Source organism: Rhipicephalus sanguineus, chromosome 1 (assembly GCF_013339695.2).
Source record: "Rhipicephalus sanguineus isolate Rsan-2018 chromosome 1, BIME_Rsan_1.4, whole genome shotgun sequence".
In the NCBI taxonomy this organism is placed as follows: Eukaryota; Metazoa; Arthropoda; class Arachnida; order Ixodida; family Ixodidae; genus Rhipicephalus; species Rhipicephalus sanguineus.
In genome coordinates, this window is record NC_051176.1 from 269,124,055 (window position 1) to 269,148,210 (window position 24,156).

Sequence of the window (24,156 nt, forward strand, 5' to 3'; positions counted from 1 at the left end):
GGACAATGTTTTCAATAGTTTGCTTGCGGTGCACTGTCATGTATGCGAGGTGACACTGCACTCCGTCACGAGTTAAAGAGCAGACTAGACGCGCATTCCGAGTGCTCTAAAAAAGAAAGTTTTTATATGCTGCATCTCGGTCGCATACGGTAATGCCGTGACCAGAGCAGCGATTCAGCGCTTTAGGTCTGCAGCCCATGGATGCGCGGGGTAGCGGCTCATAGCTGCTTCCGCGGTGTTGCAAAAGGACTACATATCTCGCTCTTTCGCGATCCTCCTCGAGAGCAGCTCGACCTTTCTGTGAACGTCGATACCCGCGCGCGGAGCACTTCTTTCGCTGACGCTATACGCGGTCATAAAGGCCGAAATCATGCATTACATCGGTTAGTCGCAATATTGAAGAGATTGCACATTTAATTCGCAGAGGCCTTTGCCATATAGTGTGTGTCGAGTAACGGCTTTTGCTTTTGGTGAGCAGCATCTTCGCAGCTCACTACACGCCCTTTCGCTGTGATAATAAAAGAAGTGGGGGATTCTCCCAGCGCTTGCGGAAGATACGGGGTACAAATTAACGCAGCATGTTAATTCAACCCGAACGTCGAACCAAAGAAGACATACTGCCAACGATGTATTTACACGACAAGAGTATCGAGCTACCCGTTTAGAAAAACGGTGTCTGATTCAACACTCCGCGTGGAGATCCGCTTCGTCATAGTGCACTGTTTTGCGGCCGCAGAAAAGCAAGCCAACGAGCTTTTTCAAAGGAGAGAGCTCCACGACTCTTCCAAGCACGCCTCCGCGGGCGCTCGTCATGTGTCACCAGCACGGTGCCAGTCACCGCCTTCTGGTAACTCCGGCAACCCACGCGCCCGCCAAAGAAACGACCATGCTCACTCGTGAGGAACGTGCGTCAGGCAGTCTTGGTTTTACCCCGCCAGCTCCCTACCGTGTATCTGCGCGAGATCGCCTACCGTCAAGGAACAGCGGGCGCGCCGAAGGCGACTCCGCAGTGCCGCTTGAGTGGCGCGCGGAGCTATCACGCGTGCCGTAGCGCTGACGCTCGGCAGCTGTGCGGGGTAAAACGCGGCTTCTCGACGGAGGCGTCCTCGAGAGATGCGCGTCGGGCCGACCACCTGAGCGACGCGCCAGCAGCTCGCTTCCGCGAAGGCTGCGCGCAAGTGTGCGAGCCCCCGCCATTGTGTCCGCACATAAACGGCCGCATAAACGAAGGCCAGCCGCCGTTTTGCGACTGCGCGGCAGTGGTATAACGAGCGAAATGCCGCTCGTAACTAAGCGAAAAAAGCGGCATCGAGGTTTTAACAAGCTCGCACATCGAGCAATAATAATATTGCCGCGTCTGCGTAGCTGAAAGGCCGCTGAAAACAAGTGTCACATCGTGAATCACGCTGGCTTACAGGAGGAGGTGCCCAGGTGCGTTTCAGGCAGATGTAGATGATGCTTACGCTGCTTTCGCGCGCTGCTGTTTGAGTTGATCGGCAAGTTATATAGTATATGTGACAGCTGCTCCGACGTGATTTAAAACGATATGCTGAATAAGTCACTGCTATTTTGCGACGTTAAGTCCGCGCGTTGTTCGACTTGGTTTTTTAGGGACGAATATGGTGAACTCTTAGGGTATAACGTTGCTTTCGACATCAAATGTGTGACGGCCCCTTGACGCATGTTCGTGCGTCCACTGCATGAAATTCATATAAGCAGTACTGCATACGTTTGCGCCATGCAACTTGGGCTAGCTGGTACGTGTCTATGCCGGATACAAGCACAGCGAGACGACCAAAACTAAAGGACGAACGGCAATTGGGACAGAGTCGTACATTCAAGGGCATTTTTATTGCCGGCAGTCGTTGACGCATGAGTATAGTAGCAGTAAACTTCATTACATCCTTAATGACTACGAGTGGAAATAGTTGCTTTTGCTTCTTCATCCGCTGGCAAGTGTCCTCACCAGAAGAGTTTACCAGCAGTAAGTCAAGAGGCCCAGCGTTCATGAGAATGAGTGTCGCATAGAGGTTGTTGCACCGTCAGCGTCCAGCCGTGGACTTTGCACCGTCGCTTGTACCTAGGCTCCTTGTTACAGCGGTATCGTGAGGAAATTAAGAGCACCACCCGTTACACATGATGCAACATCTAGTGCCACAAGTGGCGACCTCCCAAAGCAAGCTAAACGCATTCTTTTATAGTCAATGGGGTTGACTGATTCTTCTTCTTTTAAAATCTACATTTTGCAGTGTATGCGAGATTGGCATGATTTATTCTCCATCGGGAGTTTTGGGGATAGATGTCTATGGTGACGGAGAACGTATACTGTGACACCGAGCAGCATTTCCCGAAATAAATAACCCTCCCTTCCCCCCCGCAGCCCCCCCCCCCCCCCAAGGAAAAAAAAAACCTTGTGTCTCACGCTACGCGCTGGGGGTTCACGATGGACGCAACAAGCGCTCCTCTAGTCGCATCCAAGATGCCACAGACGACGCATGGCACAAACATGCGCGTTCAAGCGGTTCTCTATGCATCGGCACGTGTTTCACACCGTCAAGAGCCAACGCATCAGCCACCTGTTGGCCTTGCTGCGTCTCCAGCGTTTCGCACAGGGCAGCAGGCGCGCTGCCTCCCGGAAAACAACAAACCTCTGTGCGGAAGCATACGCGCCGGCGGCAAACGGCGAGAAAGAGGGGCACATCGCGCGGCGCGTGCTGACGGTGCGCCCGATCGTTTGGACAAAGCGCGCTGAGCAGCCGCAAAAGCAGACATGGAAACCGTTCAACCTTCGCCCCAATTTAAGCGCCCTGCAGCTAGGTCTGCGGGCCAGCCGGTTATGGTCTCCGAGTGGCGCTGGCACACTTCTCGCTGAGGTCAGCAGCGGCGTTCGCGACAGTGGAGACTGTCACCCCCCCACCAGAGCCCCCCCCCCCCCTCCACGTTCCGGAGTCGGAGTATACCCACCTACCCTCCAGCGCGCCGGGTGCCCCGGAACGCCGTCGGTCGGTCGCCCATTCCAGAGAGCGACACTCCATCACCCTGGGCGCTTTCTGGTGCGGTAGCGGCGATATTGGTGCAGCCTTATCCTATATGTTCTACCCACATAAGCGTTGCTGGTCTCTCAAGAGGGCGTGAAGCGCTGCGTGCGCACTGATCAACGTCATAAGGTACTACGCTGCGAAAGCGCTAGTACAAATGACACACTTTGCGACATTGTGCCACATAAACTCCCCAAGGAAATGTCACTTGAAAGCCTGGATTGGTAAAAAAAATTATTGTCTCAGCGCCACTCATGGACAAGTTCTCTTGTGAAAATTTTAAAAACTTAATGTATACAAAAAAGGGGGAAAGCGCTTCTGCAATGAATAACGTTCGGCGAAATAATTGTCAAGTACTACCGCTCAAATTGGTACAGCGCTGTTTATACGAAAGCAAAAGGAAGGAAGGAAATAGGTAAAGTAAAGCAACGTTAACGTTACAATCCTGCTTTTAATCGTCACAGGAATTTTAGTTTGCTGCGTTTCCTGCATACTTACTGTATCCTCTGTGTACGCTGTCCGTATACTGTCCCGCAGTGTGCAGACAACTAATGAGGCACAGTGTTGCGGTGCAATACCAAGCTAAAGGTGTTGCACCACAACACTGTGCAACGCAAACAATCCCGGGCAATCAAAATTAATCCGTAGCTCTTTCCTCTACGGCGTCCCCCGCAGCTTAAATCTCAATATGCCCATTTAACTATTTATTTATATCGAACTAGCTTATCTTTTTTTTTGCGATTTCAGGAAGTGAAGGGCTACGCCTATGAATGAGTATACAGCGCCAATCGACTTTCGGACAGTTCTCGGCGGAAGCTGCGCACCGTATACACCCGATTCCATATGTAGCCGCCCTGTATGGCTGAGCCTCCGCGAAAAATAGCTTTCTCGTCGTAAGGAACCCAGACATTTACTGCGGAATCACCTTTCTAAATGAGGCGTTGGTCTATATGTGAGGAATCTTCAGATATGCACCAGCGAGAAGTCCTTTGAAGCTGGCGCTGGTATGATAGCTTTGCTCCCTTTACATCATGACGCTATACTATGGTGCCTATAGCACTACAGGGGTGATTATTGAAGGGGAACAGAGGGAGAGCACCTAAATGTGTGAATGGGAAAGAAGCTGAAGGATTTTCATTAGGAAAAGAAAGAATCATCAGGAAGTAGAAATAAAAGCGTCTGCAGATCTTAATCTATATCAATCTGTATACATATCTACCCGTCTAGCACATACCTATGTCGTGTCTAGCATATATATGTCGCACATCGTGTCGCTCCTCTGAGGATGGGAAATTTTGTGCGCAAAAACAAGACAGTTCACCTGAATTGTCTTGTTTTTGCGCACAAAACTTCCCACCAGCTATGCACCACCTCGCCGAATTTGTTAAACCTCCTCTGAGGAACAATCCTAGTGCTCGGGCCTGCCAGGTAGTATACCTGAGCAGACTTTTAATTAAGTTGTTACCCCCTTAAGGCATTGTGATCGTGGTTGCAAGCTGAATCTGCACTAATCATCCGACTAACGTTGTTATTTCTTAATGAGAACTAACAGACAATAATGCCAAGGAAATTACAGGGGATCTTATTTGTAGTAATTAGACTATAAATGTGAAGAAAGTAAAGTGGACGAAAAGATAACTTGCCGCCGGCAGGGACCGAACCTGCGACCTTCGAATAACGCGTCCGACGCTCTATACCACTTACGGCGGCGGTCATCCTCCCGTCCACTTTATGGGGTATATATGTGCATTTAAACCTAGGAATGTTAGTCAGCGGCGATCCCAGCCATGGCGGCGAGTGTGGAACACTCTTTTTCTGCCTGTTGGCGTCACGTAGCACGTGATCTTTTTACGAACCGGCAGCTGACCAATAATCCCTCGCATACTATACCTGAAGGCATCAAGTCTGCCAGAACGAGACCCTCGCTATGAATGAAGGAATGAAAACTTTTAAGGGCTCGTTTTTCTTCGTTAGACACAATATTAATGTGAACTAACAGACAATAATGCCAAGGAAAGTACAGGGAATGTTATTTGTAGTAATTAGAAATAATAACTCCTGGTGGTATTTACAGAACACACTTGGCAAACACGAAGCATATGTATAGGAACTATTTGCGCGTTGTTTCAGTGAAAGAGCGCCAATAATGATTCCTATAGTTTATCCTGTACGATTCGCAATGATTTTCTCCGAACGAAGTTACAATACATATACAACGCTCTCCTGGCACAAGTCCGCATGAAGGAATCGAACGAGATGTCGACACTCCCCATTTGAGCGCCGGTTTCGTAAATTGTGAACGAGGCACGTAACGTCGACGGCACTCAGACCGCCCAGCGTGTTTTAGTGTTTCGACGCTTAACGGCGTCCAGCAGCGTCGCCGACCTTTTCCTCTCAAACACAGCGCCCATGCATCGCGTGACGCGTGGAGAGGTTTGCGTAAGCGATTTAAAATTCTCAGAAGTGTGGCAGGATAAAAAAGAAAGGAAACCATGCCAGGGAATGTTGGCGACACGGCTTCAGGCACTTCTACTTTATGCATAAAATATCCGTCATGCACCTAACTCGGGCTGCAACCACGTCACACCTATCACTCAACGTATATACGGATGAGGTATGCGTAGTTCCCGCTTTATGTGATGCGCGGTGACATTTGCGCGGCGTACAACACAGGGAAGGGTAAGTGAAATAGAATACTATGTGTACACCTGTAGGAAGCAGGTTTGTGCTGAAACCAATACGGACTGAAGTACTTACATCCGTAGAGTCACGGTATAATTGGCGGTCTGTCGGAATAACAGATGGATAGAAGCAAGAGAAAAAGTTGAATGTGAAAGTTAATTGGGGCGACTGATAAGTTTAGGAAGTCTACAGACACGGAATGAATTAAGCGGTCGCAGGACAGTTGTAACTGGATATTCCGGGAAGAGGCTCTTTTCCTGCAGTGGACTTAATTGTGCTTTTGCCATGCTGACTTCCGCTTCAGGCAACATAGATCTGCCAAGTTTAATTAATCAAAGCGCGTGTATTCAACGGCGTCAGCGTTGTTTAGCCACGGTGACATGAAGCTGTGCGCGCATTTTATCCGCTGGAACTTTCGAATGACAGAAAAACCGTAGCGAATCCAGTAACTGCGTGTGTGCATTGAATTACGCTGGGACCATATTTGTTCAGCAGCTCCCTGAACATGCACGCAACCATCAAAGACGTTGAAAGGCCCGCCGCCGTGGCGCATGGCGTGCAGCGCAGCCGAGGCAGCGGCTTTATTTTGCAAAAACCCACATGGCGTTTATGGCGGAATGCAACAACGCTATAGTGTGCCCTGCTTTGGGTGTTCGTTGAGGAACCTCAGCTGGTGACAATTTGTTCGGAACACTCCACTACGGTGGTCCCCGTACGCCACGAGGCAGTCGTGGGACATTCAGTAGCACAGGTCATTCGTAAGTTTTAAACGTTGTAAACTATAATTATGTACAGTTATATGTTGGGTAAATAGAAAGATAAACAAATGTGGGTGGTTGCAAATTAACTCGCATACATTATGAGTTTTATAAATAAATAAATAAATAAATAAATAAATAAATAAATAAATAAATAAATAAATAAATAAATCTCTGTGTGTTCTACAAAAAAATACAAATTGCGTGTGTGCACAAGTCTTAACTTTTACTGTTATTGCGATAAAGATGCTAATGAGGGGACAATGGACTCCAAAGTTAAGGCTTATAGTTCGATCTCGCACACGATTCAGAAAGCCAGGCAAAACTAAATCCCAATAGGGTGACTGCTTGGGCTTCGGGGGTGAAACATTACTTTATACCAGCAAAAACGAACTGAAGCACTCAAACTGAGGATAGTGACGGTGATAAAACACAACACAAAATAAAAAAAAAGTGAAAAAATTTGGCCTGCGCAGGGATCGAACCTACGACCTTCGCGTTATTAGCACGACGCTCTAACCGACTGAGCTAGCAGGCCGACAACGCTGCGTCTTGTCTCCTTCATTTTATGCGTTGCCTTACACTAAAAATTAAAATGAAAAAAAAAAAAGAGGTGAAGGGGATGGGGACGCTTTTCTTGCCCGAAGTATCGACCTAGAGTATGTGCGAGGGGAAGGGGCTGGGAATAGGAGTTTGTGTTCGAATTTAGTAGGTTCGTAGTCCAGAGTGTGCGTCCAGAGTTTGGACTCCAAACGAAGACTGGAGACCGGAAGCGGCTTGCTTTTAGCGGCCCTATTTTCCGCACATGAAAAAAGAGACTACGCTCACAATAAAAAAGCAAACGGAAGGTCATTCCACGCCAAGCGTCCCAGCCATTTTGGCGGCCATCTCAAACCTACTCGAAAAAAAATTGTGCTGATTTATTGCATTAAAAACTAGAATTTTTCGGAGAGAAAAAGGTTTTTGTTCACGTGGGAGCCTTCCAAATTTCTCATAATGTCGTCTGAATGTCATTTGTCACAAAATTTATTCTGAGAGTATCCTCTCTCGTTTCAATACTAAATTTGGTTTATATATTAAGCAAAGACGTTTGTGTAAGGTGTTCGAAGCTCAATAATATTACTGCAATTTTTCTGCCATATACGCCTCCAGAAATTCCGGCAAAATGTTCAATGTTTGCATTTTTTCTCTTGTAATATTGCACTATGTATGAATATCTAAGTAATGAATACTTGCTCTACGAAAGGTACATTTTGCCTTGAATATTTTTTCAGATCACTGAAGTTTATAAATTTTACAGGAAAAAAATACGAATTTGAGAAAATCTTCACTTTGGTCTACATTGAGACGCAATTTACACCACATGGTGCTCCAATTAAAAATCAGCTTTATACCCCAATCGAAAGCAAATAAATAGTTCTTCTTATATGACAAGTTTTATTATTACAATTTTTGTTTTAAGGAAGCAAATAATTTTTGAAGTTCCCCATTGACGGACATCTTCCAATTTGGTCATACGGTAGCTTCCTCATTCAAGTTATCCACCGCCGTCAATGGGGCATTTCAAAAATTATTTCCTTCCTTAAAACAAAAAAGTGTATTGATAAAACTTGCTATATAAAAAGAACTATTTATTTGCTTTCAATACAGGTGTAAATCTGATTTTTCATTGGAGCACCACCTGGTATAAATTGCGTTTCAATGTGGACGAAAATGAAAATTTTCTCAAATTTGTGTTTTTTTTTCGTAAAATTCAGAAACTTCAGTGGTATGAAAATATTTTTAACGAAAAATATACCTTCCGTAGAGCGTGTATTCATTACTTAGATATTCATTCATAGCGCTATATTACGAGGGAAAATATGCAGACATAAAACATTTTGCCGAAATTTCTGGAGGCGTATATGGCAGAAGAATTGCAGTTATATTATTGAGCTTCGAACGCTTTACACGAACTCGTTTGCTAAGGATGTAAACCAAATTTAGTATTGAAACGAGAGAGGATACTCTTAGCATAAATTTTCTGACAAACAACGCTAAGACGACATTCTGCGAAGTTCGGAAGGCTCCCACGTGATCAAAAATTTTTCTCTCTCGAAATGCTTTAGCAGTTCACTGTTCTCAATGAAAGAAATCAGCATAATTTTTTTTTCGAATACGTTTGAGATGGTCGACAGGATGGCTGGGACGTTTGGTGTCATGGAATGACCCAAAGAGAAAGCGTCAGAACGGGTGAACAATGATGCAGTGCTATCAAATCAAAATAAAAGGTAAGAAACAGTCCGCGCAACAGGAACCGCGAGCAACTGCACAACATACACATATACGTCGAACACATTTCTGTCTTGTGATGCGTTTCGCAGCTATGAAAACTCCGCTTCCAGCGCCTGGTTCGTCACCTAGCTGGCATGCTGATTTAAAGGTGGTGAGTTAAGATGGTGGAAACAAAGTGACCACACAGACATAACTTAAAATCACGAACATGCAAAAGCTATTTACAAAGTTTCGTAAAGGCGTGCAGACATTAGAAACGGAAGAAGCGTTTTCACAGCACCCTGCGGCAGAGCACTTATATAGGGTTGCCTGGGTGCACATGCGGAACTGAGAGAGCGCACCGAGGCGCCCTTAGGCCAACAGCCTTTCTGCCTATCGTAGTCTTGAAAAGCACGGCTCTTTGCGTACGTACGTATCAGCGCCCACCCACGTACTTTGACCGCAGCTGATAGCGGCAGGTATGCAATGGCTCGAGACAAGTGCCTTGTTATTCCGAACACTGCAGCCTCTCGAGACAAAAGCGTGCAGGCGCATAGGCCGCGGCAATGTCGTGTTTTATACTATATGGCTCTCCTGCGAGGGATGGAGTGGCATCCTCAGGGCAAATGGCTAATAAATTGCTCGCGTTCTTTCACTCATTTCACCTATTCGCAACATCCTTCGAAGAGATCGGATGATGCAGAAAACTGAAGTGACGTGCAAAAACAGGAGACGTCGCACATGCAGCTCCTCGGCACCGCAAAGAGACTTAACGCAGTAGCATCCGAGTGCCGCCGTTGCCTTCTCCTTCATCTTTGATTGTATTATAATTCGATGAATTTCTTCAACGTAATAGTGTTACTTGGCTAGGTTGACGAAAGCGCGCACTCGGCCGGCGTCCGTAAAATTCGTGTCCGCAAAGCACGTGACCTCTCCCACTGGACCTGAAGCCGGCACCAACAACTGCTGCAGCAACCACTTGAAGTCGCGGAGTATCCCCGCAGTAGCAGGGGTAGTCCCGACTCGGAGGAAGCGCGCCCTTGTCCGCCGTATAAGTTGGTCTTCAGTTTCTGTGGAGGCACGCAGCATCATGTATAGCGATATTGTAACTACAGTGAAACCTCGGTGATACGAATCTCATGGGACCACCAAAAATATTCATATCATCCGAAATTCGTATCAGCAGAAAGCATGGAAAATTAGCATGCGACAAAAGACACTTGGCGTACATTTTCATTTATTGTTTTTCAGGGCCGCAGCAACGTCCGCAAGAACCCTGAATTATTGTCAGTTAAGTTTTTAGATGTTGGCAATCATACCAGCACTCATAAATATATGGTCCGTACGCACGTATTTAATTGATGAACCAGGTGCATTGTGACCCGCGGCAGCAGTAGCCCCTTTAAAATTTTAGTGTGTTTTTTTTTTTGCATGACACCGGAGTACTGCAGCAAAAGTAACGAAAGAAGCGCTTTGACGCGATGGATCAAGGCCACAAAATTACAGAACCATGGTCTTGTGTTATGATTTTGTTATCGTGGAGGTGTTGGGGATGTTTTTGGGATATTTACGGCCATGCCCACACAAGTGAGACCTCAATGGTCGCGCGTGTTGACACTGTGAGGCATGACTCCTTCGCAAAGACCGTCCTGGTCTTCTTTCGGTCCTCGTCCACCTTTCACAGGATCTCTGATGCACGAGGCATGCACGTGTAAACACAGTGCAACAAGAGGAGCCTGCGTCGACGCGTTAGAAAAAGAAGCATGGCACTAATATCCTCTGTAATCTAAACACGAAGGCACATGGAGGCACTTAAGAGCTTTAAAGATTTGCGCACACAATCTCGGAGGCCGTGACGCGTCTCTGAAGGTTTATTCTGACCGTAAGAAAAGTGTTTTTCTGACACCGTGATTCTGACGATTTGGCGGTGCGGTGCGCATGCCCACGCTTGCGTTCCCGCGCTCGCACATGCTTGGCGCATCTTCCGGGACAGCACGGACAGCACCTCTTCGTACCTGTGCGGTAGCATACGTTCGTATCAAACGTCACTGGGTGAAAATTGGTTCGCAACAACCGTACTCCATTGCATTGCAGGCTAATGGGCCTTGGCCGGGACCAACGAAAAATTCGTATCACCCCGAAATTCGTATGAGCTGTGATCGTATCACCGAGGTTTCACTGTAGTTGCTTAATGAGTCTGATGTCGATGTTGTAGACTGCGCGTCGACATCGGCAGAAGACTCTTCGACGTTGCGGTGGATACCGCCTCAACGACGTAATAGAAGAGGACGTGTAAAGTGTTGTCGACACCACTTTGATTGTACCGCATCATGTAAAACGCAATTCAGCCTATCGCACTGCCTGAATATAACACTACTCGGCAAGAACACTTTGCCGCAACCCTCCGTAACAGCCTAGCCAAAAGAAACACTGTCGCTTTCTCATCTCATAAGAATACGCTTAGGAATTCTCTGCAGCATTCTTTTTCTTTTTTTTACGTCCATCACTTCGTCCGACTCATTCATTTCGCTGTTGTATTCCTTACAGTCGTTTGTTGTTAATATTATCAGCTACATTATTTTCGGTAAGTGGCTGAAAGACGAATGAGTCGGCAAGCATCCGCTGCCATGCACGCTCCCCCCCCCCCCCCCCCCCTCTTCTTGCTTCAGCCCTTTCTTCCACTAAGACCTATATAATTCATCACAAATTTGTTCCTATACGCTGCAAAAGCGTGCACTGGTTTCCAACCGAGTTCGCCCGCTAGCCCAGCGAAGGGCGCTCGACAACTGTTTAGGAAACTATATGACACACATCCACGTCTTCCTCTCACTCATTGTGCACACAAAGACACCCGTATCCAGCTATAGCTTCACTCGCCCGGACAGACAATATCGGAGAGCGACTGAGGTTTCAATATACGCGCGAGTAAAACTGGCTTTTAATGCGCATGGAAAAAAAATAATGGCTGAATGTTCCTGAGCGTAATTTGCCGGCTCGTGCGTCTGTGCACTTTTGTCTCAGGAGGCTACAGTGTTCGAGATAACAGGGCACTAGTCCCGCGATATCGCCGAACTGATGTAGTAAGTTAATAATCGTTGGGGTTTTACGTCCCAAAACTACGATATGATTATGAAGGAAGCCGTAGTGGGAGGCTCCGAAAGTTTCGACCATCTGATGTTCTTAATCTAAGTACACGGGCCTCAAGCATTTCGAGTCCAGCGAAATGCAGCTGCCACTGCCTGGATTTGAGAACGCGACCTTCGGGTTAGCAGTTGAGCACTATAACCAATAGACCACCGTGGCGTGTCAATGATGTAGAAAGTGCTACTACATTTAGCCTCTGGGGTCACAGCAGACTTTAAAAAAAAGAAAAAAGAAGGACAGGAAGGGAAATGGAAGCCACCTGTCGATTGTAATGGCATGTCCTCAACTTTTTACGTGACTACAAATACCGTATAGACAAAACTGTCTTAAACTTATAAATGGTGGAGTCTTCGCTACTCAGTGGTCGAAAAGGGCTTTCTTAGAGCCCCAGCAAAGGATCTCGGTGTCTCCGTGAATAACTCAGCTCTTCCCGTAACTGCAAATATGCTCTTTGAGCGGCTGTGCCCAGTGATACACTTGTGATTTTTCATCCTTTGACTTAAATTCGACGCGAATATAAAGCAACCTAGTTTGTGTTAAAATGTCTCGATATTGGTACACATTTTGCTCGTTTTTTGCCTTCTGACAGCTTTGGCTTCTTTTAAAAGTTATTCGCTCAATACAAAAAAAGAAGAAAAAGAAGAAGAAGTAAGAAAGTATTTTTACGTTCATGCCGCCCTATAGTAGCATGCGCAAATACCCGATACGAAGAACATACGCAATTATTAAGATTAGATGCAGCTTTTTTTGTACAATTCGCACATCCACGTATCTGCGTTCACCAGACTTCCGTAGCTAAACAAGTAGTGGTTCTTCTGATTAATTTATTAAATTCATTTACAGCGAAAATCTCCGCTGCATCGGTTAGCGCGAATTACTGGGTAGCCCCGGTGTAGCCCTGGTGACGGGGGTAGCTCCGTCTGTTATTACGACTGCCTGATGAATTTTTCCGTAATATTTCCTGAAAATAGCGAACAATATTCCTCCATTGTTGTTGGGCCTGTCATGAGTGCGGTAACGGAGCAATCGCATAAATAGAATGTCTAATCTGGGCCCATTTCCACCTTATTCACTCTGCAAACAAGGTAGACCGTCACTTCTCGACATTTATTCGTTATATATTCCAGAATCCGAGACAGAATTAAAAACTCATAGTTCAGAGATAACAGTTTCAACCCTGAGGTGCCCTATCGGGAAAATGCGGTTCAGGAAACGTGCCCCCACGCGGTGATGCTTTAGCGTGTCCTAATGCTCGCTCTCCTTTTCCTATATCGACACTTTGACACACCCGCGCATCGTATATGCCGACCGAAGCGCTTTGTCTCTTCTGACAGCTGTCGATCAATGCCACACAAATGAGAGCACGGCACAACACCTTCGAAAAGACTTTTTTTTTTTTGTTCACGCAAGGATACCTCCTTGTTCAGCAAGCGGTTGCGGCGTGAGTGCACAGGTGTGGCGACGTGATTTCCCCCTGCCCCCCTTCTCGTTTCTTGGCAAGCTCGTATTAATACACACGGCAGGTCTTGAAGAAAGTTCCAGCTTCACGTATACCTTTGATGTGCGACGACAAGCGACACTTCTCTCTCCTTTATTTGACAGAACAAACCGCCCGCTTTTCAATCACTTACGTGGCCTATTTTTGTTCAGCCCTGAACTTTTTTTTTTTTAAACTGCGTTCGTCGTAAGGTTACTTACTGTACGAACTCTTCTAGCTTTAAATACTTCATTGTGGTATCCTTCTAATGTGGACAATGCACTGCCACGAACTTGAGGCGCAGTTGATATTAATAAACTGCTTGACCTCAAGGTTATCTAACGGTGGTAGACACGGTTCCCACTTTTTATAAAAAGCATGTGTATGTCTCATTAAAAAAAAAAAAGAAGTTCCCGATATACGCTAATAATAAAAGATAACTCACGGGTTCCGTTGTGCATTCGCCTAATACGACTCGAAGGCGAAAGCCATCTTCTTTTTCTTCTCAGTCTATGTATTGATCGTGCCCCGCCACCCTCCGAAAGCTTTGTGCACCCAGCGTGGTTTTGCACTGCCTCCAAGATAGAAGGCGCCTCACCTGGTTTTGCACTGCCTCCGTGATCGGCCCACCGTTCACCTAGCTACGATGTCATGGAATGGCGGCATTACATGTTGTGACGTCACCCCGAAATTTGTGACATCATGATGACGTCGCAAATTATTGCGATCTGTGACGTCATCTTGACGTCACGTGGTGACATCATCAAGTGATTATGATTTCTTGCTTCACTGGTCCCCGACGCCGCCGGACGCGAGACGCCGCCGACGCGGGACGCCGGCGGTCAAATTTCGCGTTTGATGAGGCATCTAAGGCTTTCGCCTTAACAATTACTGGCGTGTTACGTACCATAACCCCGACATGATTAGGAGGCACACCGTAGTGGGGGACTTTAGATTAATTTTGAGCACGTGGGGTTCTTTAGCGGGCACTTAAATTCACTTACATGGGCGCACGTCTAGTTGCATTCCGCCGCCTTCGAATTGCGACCGCCATGGCGGGGAATGGTTTCCGCGTCCTATAGCTTAGCAGTGCGAGAGCTAAGTTAGTTTTGTCGAAAGACTCAGGAATAAGGAAGAAAGTAAATTGGCTTTTAGGGTGCACAGGCTCCTAAATATCGGGGAAACGGAATTGAGGGGAAAGAGATACATAGACGTTTATTAAAGAAGCAGTTAGCGTAAACTAATTTATGCCAGATGGGGGCGGTCTCCCCGATGCACTTTTCTTCCAAGCCCGACGCAGTGAGCAGTGCCTCCCACGTTTCAATGAGGTTGCCGTCTGTTGATTAGGGTGAGTTTTTTAAGGCAGCATTTAACGCGACTGTTTTTTCTCGTCGTGTTGGCAGTGCTGAATGCGTGTCGTCTTGGTCCGTGGAACGTTCTTGGTGTGGGCATTCCAACACCAAGAACGCGCGACGGACCAATGAGCGAATGACGGAGAAGATCGAGAAAGTTAGTAACCAAGTAGAGGGTAATTAATAAAAGTGTAAACACACAACCAGCTGTCACGTAAACAAATTCATAGTGCAATAGCGCAAAAACACAGGGACACAGGCAAGAGAGACGATACAGGCGCGATACAGGCGTGAGCGCCTGTATCGTCTCTCTTGCCTGTGTCCCTGTGTTTTTGCGCTATTGCACTATGAATTCGTACCAACTAGCTCGGCTTTCCGTACTACTACGTAAACAAAGCTATAGAGAAACAGAGACGGCAAATTGTACGAAGGGAATGGAAACAAAAAAAGACCATGATGACCACTGTTACAAAAAATACCGTGATGAATCAGAATGATAACACGAAGGGACAGCGCTTTACCATTTGAATAGTGAGGTGGCTGCCTGAGGGCAAAAAATATATACCGGAGCAAACATTCACAACAGGAGGAGCCATGTGTCTGCTACAAGAAAAGACCGGGAACTCATCAACACATGTGTAATAGAATGCCAGGATATTCGCCCATGAAGACCAGTGAAAGGCGCGCATCTTTCAGAGGCTCTGGGTTTCTATATGAATGGAAGTATTAATTGGTCCAAAGCAGTTTATATCAGCAAGAGACGTTTAAAATACTTGTTGAAAAAAATTGCTGGGACGAGGTCTATAGAACAGGCGTTGTTACAGGCGTAGCGTAGATAACAGTACACCATAGAGATACATGTCTGTATAAATAAATAAATAAATAAATAAATAAATAAATAAATAAATAAATAAATAAATAATGTTCGTATGCCGGAATGCAAGCGATGAAACAACAGCTTCTTGTAGCAAGCGAGAAATCAACACGCAAGGTCACTACTTGTCACCGCCCCATTACCACGGTGTAAGAATATACTCAGGTGATGACACTCTTCCCCCAACGCATGGGAAACCGCAATCCACGCGCGTCCAGATAATGTTCGGGCTCTTATCAGATGACTTGCAGAGGGCGCTACGAAAAGCGGGGCAGTCGTCTCCATAGCAACGCGCATGCTGCTGATAACGTGCATTTTTCTGTGCCATTTTGATGGATAATGTGCATCCGCCAAGCGGCGTTGAGGGGCGAAATCGAGAGAGCAACAGGAGAGGGCACGGCGAGCACGGCGGCGATGACGTAGCACCACCGTGATTGGGCTACTCGCGGGCGGTCTCCGCCTCAAGCCATTAGATGGCGCACCGCTCAACGGACCGACGACCGAACATTTTCTGGCCGCTTAGGCGAGCGCAGTGTCAACACCTGAATATTCTTACACCGTGCCCATTACAAAGATGACAACGGCAATAATAATAATAATAATAATAATAATAATAATAATAATAATAATAATAATAATAATAATAATAATAATAATATAATAATAATAATAATATAATAATCCAACAGCGCTGCTCTGCAGATATTTCTCAATAGGCATCGAGTCACAGCCCGGAGCAGAAGGAACACATCAGCCGAAACTGTTTACATGTGCGCAAGTCGCCCTCCGTGTGCCTGCCACACAGGTTGGTGTGGAGCGCGCATTAACTTTATCGGATCACAGTTGCCAACTTTCACTAAGTGCACTTTAATACGTTCTTTTTCTGAGGACATGCTTAGTTCATTAGTTTAGCCGGAATTTAGTTTATAGTGGTTACAATTTACGCGAAACTGGTAAACTTCCTTATCGTCCATTTTCTTAGAAAAAAAATAAATACCAATACGCTTCTGTCTTTACTTCGCTTGTCAAATTATTTTACATGCTAAAAAAAAAAAAACCCCTTAAGAACCGTCGCAGACGATTACTTTTTCGTTCTGGAGTAGAACCGGAACGGAACTTTTTTGTGCTGGACGAAACTAAAACCAGAACGAAAATCTTTTCGTTACAACACTCCGGTGCACGCTGTTTTTGTGCTTTCCTGTTGCATCATGAAGGTACCAATATTTTAATTCGAGATATTTGCGTATTATCTGAACTAATACGTCTCTGTTTTATAAAAAACGCTTCCTTATTGTTTTGGAAGATTCCAGGAAGCGGTGCAAGAACTACGTCAAGCTGCTGATAGTGTCCTGACCTCGAAGTCCGAGCATCCTTTCTTTTCTTTACTTTTTTTTTCTGAAACTTGAGAAAGTGCCAATGCTTCCGCGCTTATAGATCTGGAGATTCGAGTGTCCAGGTCACGTGAGCCCGCGCAATGAAGCAAATGCAGTGCACGCGGGCCTTGATGATGATGATGATGATGCAAACTTTATTGTGATGATGATGCAGCTTGCTGGCACTCGTGCAGGTTTGCGCGGAAATCCTTCCAACTCGCGATTTTACGCGAAGAAGCTGTACTTGCGTTCCGTGATGAAACGGGTCAACGCAGAAACAGATTGAAGTCTTCGACATACGATGCCCGAGAAACTCAACAAAGCTCGACGCTCTCTTTCGGCGGTACACTCGCGGCGTACTCCGTGACCTTGCCACGTGCGCCTTGAACGAGCCAATTTTGTCCAGCTTGCGTGTGTTTGTCTTTCCACGTGGATTATTGTAGTACGGTAACTCGCCATATAAGCTCTACGCCTCAAAAAAAAAAAAAAAAGAAAGAAAGGTGGCCCGTATAAATACAAAGAGGATTCAATCGCGCATCTCCTTCCTCTGTAGAACCGTCATCCACACACCTTTTTGTGAGTTTTTCTCGTTTATTTTTTCATCGTGGTTCAGTACTATTCTATCTCTTATAGTGCCGTCCCGTTATATATATATATATATATATATATATATATATATATATATATATATATATATTATATATATATATATATATATATATATATATATATATATATATATATATATATATATTGTCAAGACGTTTATTAACGGGCACTCAGCGACGGCGCACGGCAGCGACAGTCAAAGCGGGGCCGACTCTCTGCACGAGGGGCGTGCTCTCAGAGAAGAGAACGACCCACTGGAAGGCGCTCGACAGGACGACCCATTACTGAGTAGGAATGCTTCGCTACAATTTCCCCGGCTACGAAAAGGGAGCCGCCTGGCGACCTAGCAACTTGTCACTATGAGCGGGTCATGGTAGGGCTTCAGGCGCGCCACGTTGACAATGTCGCGCCCTCGACGGCGCATGTCCAAAGATGGGTCGGTGGGTTCGATGAGGTAGTTCACCGGGGATGTGCGTTCGACGACACGGTAGGGGCCTTCGTATTTGGGCAGTAGTTTGGAAGAGAGGCCAGGTGCAGTGGTAGGGACCGAGAGCCATACGAGCGCTCCAGGAAGGAACGTGGACGCAGAACTGGTGGTGTCACCGCGAATACTTTTCTGCCGCTCTTGGCTATTCGTAGTAAAGGTCTTGGAGAGCTCGCGACACTCCTCAGCAAGTCTGGCTGTGGCAGAAATAGGCGCACATTCAGATCGATCCGGCTTGTAGGGAAGGATTGTGTCAATGGTGTGCGACGGGTGCCTGCCATACAATAAGAAAAATGGTGAGAAACCAGTAGTGCTCTGAGGAGCGGTATTGTAGGCGTACGTGACGAAGGGCAGAATGACATCCCAATTCGTGTGGTCGGCGGCGACGTACATCGAGAGCATGTCGCCTAGCGTACGGTTGAAGCGTTCGGTGAGGCCATTCGTCTGCGGGTGGTAAGCAGTAGTTTTGCGGTGAACAACGTTGCACTCTTTGAGAATGGCTTCGACGACTTCCGACAAGAAGACACGGCCTCGATCACTGAGCAGCTCCTGGGGTGGACCGTGACGCAGCATGAATCGGTGGAGCAGGAAGGAGGCCACATCGCTCGCTGTAGCCGCAGGGAGGGCAGCAGTTTCAGCGTATCGCGTGAGGTGGTCTACAGCGACGATGGCCCAGCGGTTACCAGCGGACGTCAGGGGAAGTGGCCCATATAAATCGATGCCAACGCGCCCAAACGGTCGGTCAGGGCAAGGTAGAGGTTGCAGACCTGCTGGCGACAGGTGCGTTGAAGTTTTGCGGCGCTGACAATCGATGCAGGAGCGAACGAACTTCTCCACGTAGCGGTACATCCCTCGCCAAAAGTAACGTTGGCGAATGCGGTGGTAGGTTTTCGATACCCCAGGGTGTGCACACTGCGGATCAGAGTGGAACGACTCGCATATGTCATAACGCAGACTGCGGGGTATTACTAGTAGCCACTGGCGGCCGTCGCCGTTGTAATTGCGTCGGTGGAGCAGGTCGTCGCGAACGGCGAAATGGTGGGCTTGACGACGCAAAAAGCGAGTGGATGGTGTGGCCGATGGATCAGTCAGCAAGTCTATCAGTGAGGCAATCCATTGATCCTTGCGCTGCTCGGTAGCGATGGTGTGAATATCGATGGAAGAAACGACAAAGTGAGACGCTGAGTTGTGGGCATTGTCCGTCAGGCAAGGGAGAGCGCGACAGGGCGTCGGCGTCAGCATGCTGACGTCCGTTGCGGTACAGCACGCGGATGTCGTAGTCTTGCAGGCGAAGTGCCCAACGGGCAAGACGGCCTGAGGGATCCTTCAATGACGACAACCAGCACAGTGCATGATGGTCGGTCACGACATCAAACGGGCGACCATACAAATAAGGTCGGAACTTTGTAAGGGCCCAAATGATTGCCAGGCATTCTTTCTCCGTGACGGTGTAGTTGGTCTCGGCTTTAGTAAGCGTACGACTTGCATATGCGACAACATATTCCGGGAACCCAGGTTTGCGCTGCGCAAGGACAGCACCGAGGCCAACACCGCTGGCGTCCGTGTGTACCTCTGTAGGGGCCGTAGGGTCGTAGTGGCGTAGAATGGGAGGAGACGTCAACAAACGACGGAGCTTTGCGAAAGCGTCGTCGCACTCTGACGACCACGAATTGAGGGGCCCGTTACTTCCAAGGAGCTTCGTCAGCGGTGATATAATAGTCGCGAAGTTTCGGATGAAGCGCCGAAAGTAGGAGCATAGTCCTACGAAACTGCGCAGTTCTTTGACGGACGTAGGTTTGGGGAACTCTGTCACGGCCCGAAGCTTGGCTGGATCTGGGAGGATGCCGTCCTTGGACACCACGTATCCTAGTATCGTCAGCTGCCGTGCTGCAAATCGGCACTTCTTGAGATTCAGTTGTAGCCCGGCGTCGCTCAAGCGCGTCAAAACCTGCCGGAGGCGTTGAAGGTGTGTTGAGAAGTCCGGGGCGAAAACGACGACGTCGTCGAGGTAGCATAGGCACGTGTGCCATTTCAAGTTGCGCAGAACGGTATCCATCATGCGCTCAAAGGTCGCAGGCGCATTGCACAGCCCAAACGGCATGACGTTGAATTCGTACAAGCCGTCGGGTGTGACAAACGCTGTCTTCGGTCGAGCGTCATCAGCCATGGGGACTTGCCAGTACCCTGAGCGCAAATCGAGCGATGAAAAGAACTCTGCTCCTTGCAGGCTGTCAATGGCATCGTCTATTCGAGGTAGGGGATAGACGTCCTTACGGGTGATCTTATTGAGTCGGCGGTAGTCCACACAGAACCGCACAGAGCCGTCCTTCTTCGCAACGAGAACGACAGGAGACGCCCACGGGCTGTTTGAGGGTCGAATAACATCGCGGCGAAGCATGTCTTCGACTTGCTCGGTAATTACACGACGCTCTGTTGGCGACACGCGATATGGACGTTGCCGTAGTGGTGGTTGGGCGCCAGTGTCGATGCGATGCGTGACAGCAGACGTGCGGCCGAGAGAAGTTTGCGCTACATCGAACGAAGAACGAAATTCTTCCAACAGGCATAGAAGCTGGGAACGCTCGACCGACGTAAGGTGTTCAGCAATCGAGGAACCAAATAAATCAGCGGGTGACGAATCAGATGTGGAAACAGCACTGAGCGAATGGGAGTTGGCGCAGTGCGTGTCACCCGGTGCGTCCATAACTTGTGCGTCTTCAGGGCTTCAGCTCCGCCGAGACATTCCCCTCGCACCAACCTAACAATGTACAGGGATGGGTTCGTAACAAAAATGTCGGCGTCGCCTGAATGACTTGCACGTCGCAAATGGCACCAACAAGCCTTTTCTAGTGAAGACGCGGTCAGATGGAGAGAGGAGTGCAACGGCGTCGGTGAGTCCAGTGCAGCAGACTGACACAGCCGTTGACGAGTTTGCAGGAAGTGTGGTGTCGTCTTTGACGAGTACCTTGGTCGCAGCCGGTGTACTGTCCGCCGGCGCCAAATCTGCGAATGGTGAGAGCTCTATTTCGGCTGGTGCGCAACGAATTAAGGCGGCGTGACGGGCGAGAAAATCCCATCCCAGGATGACGTCGTGAGAGCATGAGGAAATTATGATGAATTCGACGGCGTACAGAGCGTCCTGAATCACGACACGGGCTGTGCACACCGCTGTCGGGTGAATACTGTGAGCGCTGGCTGTACGGAGGGAGAGCCCGGAAAGTGGCGTCGTCACCTTTCGTAGTAGTCGGCTAAATTTAGCGTCCATAACGGAAACGGCAGCTCCAGTATCTACAAGGGCCGATGTGCTCACACCATCTACAAACACGTCTACTACGTTTGATGGGCTTTGCTGAGGGCTTTGGCTGTTCGATAGCGTCGCAGCCCTTGCCTCTTGGACTGCGACGACTAGTTTTCCTGGTCTCGTGCGACCGGACGAGGCCGCATCGGTGACAGTGAGCGGCGTCGTGGGGACGGTGAACGACGGGTAGATGGACCTGGGCGTGACGTCGGTGACATAGGCGGCAGCGGGTCATAATACGGGCGGCTGGACTGGTTGGTGACGGCTGATCCGACTCGAGGCGGCTGCACGCGGTTGCAATAGCGGGCTACGTGGCCGGCGCAACCGCACGCAAAGCAGATCGGGCGGTTGTCGGCAGTGCGCCATCGGTTTGCCGAGCTAGGTCCCATCCACGTGGCAGGACGCGAGGGACGGGGCGGCTGCTGATATGACGACTGCATGGTGGGCTGCAGTCGGGGCGTAGGGATGATGTCGGCGTACGCAGCCGGCACACTCGCTTCGAAGGCCTGAGGCCTGGTGACGGCTCCAGCGTATGTTAGCGGGGGCACCACAGGGAGCGCTGGGGGCGGCCTGGCTGCAACTTGGGCGTAACTGAGCGGTGCAGACGCAGGAGGGGGCTGGTGGTATTCCGGCATAACCTCCGCGATTTCCTGCTCAATAGCCCGGCGTAGGGGAGGCAGCAGTGTGGTCGACGACTGTACAACATCCTGCGGGTGAGAGAAGGCCAGTAAGGAGAACTGGCGGGCAATTTCCTCCCGGACGAATGACTTGATTTCGGCGAGTAAGACGGAGTGGTCCGACACGGCCGACAAGCCAGCGAGATCGGCGTCGCGGGATGGAGGTCGACGCGTCATCAGCAGCTGCCGGCGTAGCTCCTCGTAACTTTGGCACAGCGTGATGACCTCTGCCACAGTGCGAGGGTTTTGGCGAGTAGCATGGTGAAGGCATCGTCGTCGATGCCTTTCATGATGTTCCGGATCTTGTCGGCTTCAGACATGGTTGCGTTGGTTTTCTTGCACAAGTCGAGCACGTCTTCAATGTAGCTCGTGAAAGACTCGCCGGACTGCTGGGCTCGTTCACGTAACCGCTGTTCGGCTTGCAGCTTGCGAACGGCAGGGCGGCCAAAGACGTCGATGATGGCGGTCTTGAAAGCGGACCACGTAGCGAAATCGGATGCGTGGTTGTTATACCATAGACTTGCCACACCCGCGAGGTAGAAAACGAGGTTGCTCAGTTTGCCTGCCTCGTCCCATTTATTAGGGACGCTCACACGCTCGTAGATCGCGAGCCAGTCCTCGACGTCGGTGCCATCCGCGCCGGTGAAGATAGGAGGGTCGCGGATGCGGGGGACACCCGGACATGGCGTCGGTGCAAGAGGAGGCGTTTGCTGGGCGGCGTCTTGAGTCATGGTAGCAGGCACGGTACGGGATCGAAGCTCCAAGGGCATCGAATGCGGACCGCAGTTGTTTAAAAGGCACAGCACTCTCCACCAAATTGTCAAGACGTTTATTAACGGGCACTCAGCGACGGCGCACGGCAGCGACAGTCAAAGCGGGGCCGACTCTCTGCACGAGGGGCGTGCTCTCAGAGAAGAGAACGACCCACTGGAAGGCGCTCGACAGGACGACCCATTACTGAGTAGGAATGCTTCGCTACAATATATATATATATATACATATATATATATATATATATATATATATATATATATATATATATATATATATATATATATATATGTATGTATATATATATATATATATATATATATAATATATATATATATATATATATATATATATATATTATATATAGATATATATTATATATATAATATATATATATATATATATATGTAATCATATACAGGCTGCTCATTAAAGTGACATCGCACGCAGGCGTCACCGGCCGGCACTCCTCTTGTCGGGCGCCCCGCGCCGTCGCTATGGCAGCGGCCGGTGTGTTTTGCGCGGAACTCTCGAGCTAATAGGCACGACTACCTGTTGGAGCAGGCCGGCGCGAGCGTTATCGGGTTGACGCTCGGTCTGGAAACGGCACTGCACAGAGACGACAGGCAGGCAGGGCTGCAACGGAAACAGGATCGTTGGAAAGGCGTCATAGTTGTGCGCGCCATAACTTTGAGGGACGCAATATAGGCGACACAATAACGCACTTATGCCTCTACTTCCTTGTCGGCTTTTCTTTTTTTTTTTTCGTTTTATTAGACCATAGCAATTAGAGTAAGCGAGGCCGCATACTGTCGATGACTATGACGGATTGTTCAGTAAATGTGGTACATATCACCTGAGGAAAAAGGGAGATAAAAACTTGACACGCGCGGCATGACATTTCAGGTAGAAAAGTGAAGCCATGGTTTGTTCATTTAACTTGCTATATTGAATTATTTTTCGCGATGTCCATCTGTGTGAAAAATTTGCTGAGGTTTGCCATGTGCGCGTCAGAGGCCACAAAATAAAACCATAAACCCGCTCGTATTCACCTAAGTATTTACGCATGTATTTACACCCCCCCCCCCTGAGCCTTTGCAACCAGAACGCAGGAAAAGGACGAGGTATTAGGGGGGACGGGGGGACGGGGGGAGAACGGCAGGTCCCCTCCCTGTGCGAAAGCCTATATGATCATAACCTATGCGACGGTACGTCGCCTACGACATACCGGGCACAATCTACGGTAGAACAGAAAATAAATAAATGCGTGCAAGTGCGCAATTCACTTTGTTTAGCTACTGTAAACTGCAAGAAAAAAATGTATTTCCTGCTTTTAATGGACTCCAAGAAGGACATGGGAGTAGTA

The 24,156-nt window shown here is 48.2% G+C and overlaps 1 non-coding gene across 1 annotated transcript; it reads right to left on the reverse strand.

Annotated features, from left to right (window-relative positions):
• Positions 1-6,942: 6,942 nt before the first annotated feature.
• Trnai-aau (transfer RNA isoleucine (anticodon AAU)) lies at positions 6,943-7,016 on the reverse strand. The gene has a single exon. It is a non-coding gene; the product is annotated as a tRNA-Ile (tRNA).
• Positions 7,017-24,156: the final 17,140 nt, after the last annotated feature.